Source organism: Pseudorca crassidens, chromosome 1, assembly GCF_039906515.1.
Source record: "Pseudorca crassidens isolate mPseCra1 chromosome 1, mPseCra1.hap1, whole genome shotgun sequence".
Classification (NCBI taxonomy): Eukaryota; Metazoa; Chordata; class Mammalia; order Artiodactyla; family Delphinidae; genus Pseudorca; species Pseudorca crassidens.
Window position 1 is genome coordinate 18,603,265 of NC_090296.1, and position 4,785 is coordinate 18,608,049.

General features: G+C 35.1%; 1 non-coding gene across 1 annotated transcript; it reads left to right on the forward strand.

Annotated features, from left to right (window-relative positions):
• Positions 1–1,154: 1,154 nt before the first annotated feature.
• On the forward strand, positions 1,155–1,227 carry TRNAV-CAC (transfer RNA valine (anticodon CAC)). The gene has a single exon. It is a non-coding gene; the product is annotated as a tRNA-Val (tRNA).
• The last annotated feature ends 3,558 nt before the right edge of the window (positions 1,228–4,785 follow it).

The following is a 4,785-nucleotide window of genomic DNA, read 5'->3' on the forward strand; positions in this document are numbered from 1 at the left end:
TGTATAGGAATTAGCAGGGTAATGGGTATGTTTGTTAAATGCATCACATAACTAAATAGTTAACTTATTTTTATTGCAAAGAAAACTGGACAGGACAAACAACAAACTTTTCACTTGTGAACCTATTATTTTAAAATAGGAAAACAATTTTTCCGTATTTGTCAAACCTTATTTGGATTCACTGAAAATCAGGTAAATTATTTGCCCAGTGCTCTACATTATTGGATCCAAATGTTTGGAAATGTGATTAATTTTAGGCTTTGCATATATAAATCATAAAATACATGAAAAGAGTATTTTCCTGTTAATCCAACATTCTGGATCTCTTCCTAACATGGGATGCTGTATTGACATTAACTTGAATGCGTGCCACTGGTTGGGAGTTAGATAAGAAATGGGAAAGGGGAAATTGGCAAAGAGAGCTTCATTGTCATGAATTAATATTTAAGAGATGGTTATGAAGAGACAAGTCTGTCAGAGTGTGAGAGGACTAACACTAAAAAGAAAGTATTTTCAATTACTTCAGAATTATTTCACATTATTAATTAATAGTAATACTACATACATCAAAATATCCTTTGTTAAGTCTGTCTTCTCTGTTAGGCTAAGTACCTTACTTGCATTATCTCATTTAATCCTAGTAAATAATTCTATAAAACAAATATTATTCTCCCATTTTGCAGTGAACAAACGAAGTCTTACATTTCTATATATCATTCTCCATAGGTTTGCTTCTTTTTTTCTTTTTAAATTTTTAATTTACTTTTACTCTTTAAATTGAAGTGTAGTTGATTTACAATGTTATATTAGTTTCCAGTGTACAGCATAGCAATTCATTTTTATAGATTATGCTCCACTTAAAGTTATTACAAAATAATGGCTATATTTCCCTGTGCTGTACAATATAAACTTATTGGTTATCTATTTGCTTCATAATAGTTTGTATCTCCTAATTCCATACCCTTATTTTGCCCCTCCCCTTTCCCTCTCCTCACTGTATCCAGTAGTTTTGTTTTCTATATCTGTGAGCCTGTCTAAAAGCATAGACGTTGCAATAAATGATGCTGGACATCCACATGTAAAAAATAATGAATCTTGTCACAGACCTTACACTTCTCCCAAAAATCAATTCAAAATAGATCATAACCTGCTGTATTTCCATAGTGTAGCGGTTATCACGTTCGCCTCACACGCGAAAGATCCCTGGTTCGAAACCGGGCGGAAACAAAATAGATCATAGATATAAATGTAAAATGTAAAACTATAAAATTCCTAGAAAATAACATTGGAGAAAATTTAGGTGACCTTGGGTTTGGTGATGACTTTTTAGATACAAAACTAAAAGCATGATTTATGAAAGAAATAATAAATAAGTTGAACCATTTTTAAAAAACTTTTATTGGAGTATAGTTGATTTACAATGTTGTGTTAGTTTCAGGTGCTTCTGAATGGAGAAGGCCAGAACTGCCCCTCGTCAGAGCCTGAGTTGTTCATTGTCGTCCTGCCACAGCTTTGGCCTCTGAACTTCATCCCCACATGATCCTGTTGTTTGGCATTTTTTCCAAATTTTTCTAATAAACGAAACTGGTTTAACTTTTGTTGTTGCTTCTAGAAATTCACCTAAGAGTCTTTACATTTTTCAATGGAACAATTCTTGTTAATGTTTAACATTAGTGTCCTTTCTTTTCAGAAGATAAGTTATCTGACTGGGGGTCAAGCTTTCCAAAATTTATGTGAGTTCAGTTAAATTATTCTTGAAAGTAAATTGGAGTAAAGTGGAATCTCTGGTTAATTTTACAAGATAAGGCAGGAAGGGGCTTTGGATCAATCAAGTATTTGCTCTTCTTCAGTTCCAGTCATTGTGCTGGGCAATTTATTTAAACTTCAGAAAAAGCTGGTTAGAATGGCTACGTGAATCCCATTCAAGAGAAAACTTAGATTCAGAAAAATAGGCTTGAAGCTGCCTACATGAGGCTAAACCAAGATCATCTGATAGTGGGGCCCCTTCTGTCTCATGTTCTCCTTCAAAGCAAACCCAAAGACACGTATATCTTAGATTATTTATCTTTTTGTCCCTTGGGCCTTTTCAATGTCTTGTCAATCCACTCAGTACTTCAAGCATCGCAATCTTGCTTTCTTAATAGATGAGGCAAATACCAAGAGTTTATTACATGGGAAGGATAATAATGATTGATAACATTAGTATTCAGGAATTGATTTCACAAAACTAATATACTTTTTCCTTTTGGTTGAAAAGTTATTAGAAATCTAAAGGCCTTGCTGAACAAAATGTTGGAAAGATAGAAGTGTTTTTATAATTAAGCCATAGTGCTTTGATTTTATGTTAAATAGTTTAGTGAAAACTGAAATGCAATATGTACCAAAATGAATCTTTTTTCCCAGTGCTATAGCCTATCATATTTCATGTCTGTTTAACTTTGAGACATTGAAAGAAAATGAACAGAAATGCAAATATACTCCGTAATGATTATGTTTTTCTTTTTCTCCATATATTCTCTGCCTCTCCATAAAGACAACATAATTTCATTAATTAACACAAATGGTCATAAAACACACCACTTGCCAGTGTTATTCCCATTTAATGTTTCTATAATGTTGCGTAATGTGAAATTTTTGCACAGCAATACTCAGCCAGGACTGTCAACAGCTGAATTACCATGTGTTGGCAGTATCTGTTAAAACTCGATCAGTGTACATCCTGTGAATAAGATGTGTGAAGCATGTAATAAAAGAAAGATGACCTATCCTAGATAAAATACATTTACTTCTCACTTCTGCTGTTAGTAATAGAATTTAGCCTATCTTACAGTAATTTAAATCAGTGCCCTAAGGCACTGAATAATTAGGTATTTCCCTACCTCATAACAAAAGGCCCTGACATATTTTTCTTCTGTTCGTTCTGTGCCTTTTGCTATTTTATCGTTTTTGTTAAAAAAAAAAAAAAAAAAAAAAGCCTTAAAAGGGGATAGAATGAAATGGTTTGGTTCATATAAAGCTTATAGAAGCCATTTATGAAATCATTGTCCCCAGAGTTAGCATGAATCCTGTTTACCTCAAATATCATTACCCTCTTTGCCAGGAACACTGACAAGCTGAATAAATATATAAAGGGGGAATCTTGGAAGTGGGTAGACAGACTGGTGACTCATGAAGGGGTCAGAGCCTTTGCTATTTTCTTAGAAACAGATCTCTTTCCCTGGCTGCCATGGGGAGGAAGTGATGATGGAGAACGGTCAGTTCCAGAGCGATGTGGTGGAGGCAGCTGGAAGGTCAAGGGTTAAACATGTGCTATCTCAGCTATGCTGGGTGCAATAACAACATCAGGCACCAGAGAATGATCTATCAGGGCAATTAGTCAAACAGGCCTTGTGGTAGCCCAGATAGGTCTGGCTCTGTTTGCATCTGTTTATCAGTCTGAGATAAGAATCCTGTGAACCTTTTTGTTACCTTGAGAAAGTAGACACCTGGAAGGTAAACATAAGACAGCAGTATCTTTAAAAATTGATTTTGAAAAATGACTACAGCTCCTAGATAGGATTAAATAATCTTTATTTCTGGCTGTTAAGAAGAAGATGAAAAAGAATTTCTTTGCTTGTTTTTTTTCACCTACTTCTTAGTCTATTATCCCAAGAGCAGACATTACAGAATTGGACTTCTTTTGATCAGATATGGAACTTGGCCCAGAAGCCCTAGGAAGTGGGGAAGATAATTTAGATTACTGTGGTTTTTCTTTTTTCCCCAAGATTTTCCTGTAAATGCCACGCTTTGCTGTAGTTCATAAACTGACCCAAGCAATTAAAACATTTGTCTGTCTTCGTTCACATTGGTCTGATTTCTCATCTGATTTCAAACTCCTAAAGGACACTGACAAAATCTTTCTTTTGTCCTGATGTGATCATACCAAGTCACACAAGAGTCAGAAACTTTTGAAGGGGATTTCATAAGAACTATCTTATGAAATTGATCTGTAAATTTAATTGTAGTAAAAAACAGAATTGGAACTTTTCCAGGTGATAGTGAAGATTTATTTTGAACAACAATTTGCTATGCCCTGAATATGCATAGTCACACCTCTGTACCTTTGTTCATGTGTTTCCCTGTGACTACAATATATTCTATTTCTGTCCACATTGCAGTGAAACTGGATTCTCCCCAAAGCATATCCAGAAGAGGAACATGCCTAGGTCTTCAACAGCAGCAAGACAATTGATGGGGGATTTTTGTACATCTTTCCTAACCCAATTTGGACTTAATTTATGATCTAATGGTCCCATCTGGTGTTACAATTTCTGGTTATCTTCAGATCTAGTTTCTTAAGTAGTACCCACATTCCATTTTTCCAGGACAGCAAAGCATACTTGAATAAGAAGAGATTCTTTCTTCCAACTTCTCATTTATCCTGCCCTAAGAAAAGTCAAGCCTAGGAGTTAGCTACCCAGATGTGTGCAAGAACCATTTTTATTTCTGTGACAGAAGCTATCTATGTGACTTCGGGGAATTTATTTAATCTCTCTGAACTGCACTTGTTCTCCATGTATAAATTGAGAATAAAGGTAGGACCTATTTCATGGGGTTCTTGTGTGGAATCAATGAAAATGCATGCAGGGATGCCTCACATGGTGCTTAGAATACAGGAAGCACTGTATAAATGGCCCTGCTGTACCCACCATGCAGTACCTGTTTAGCAGATCCATTGACCTAGAGGTAGATGAACTGCCTTATGCTGTGGATATTCTAAACCCAAATTTACACTATGGCAAAAAT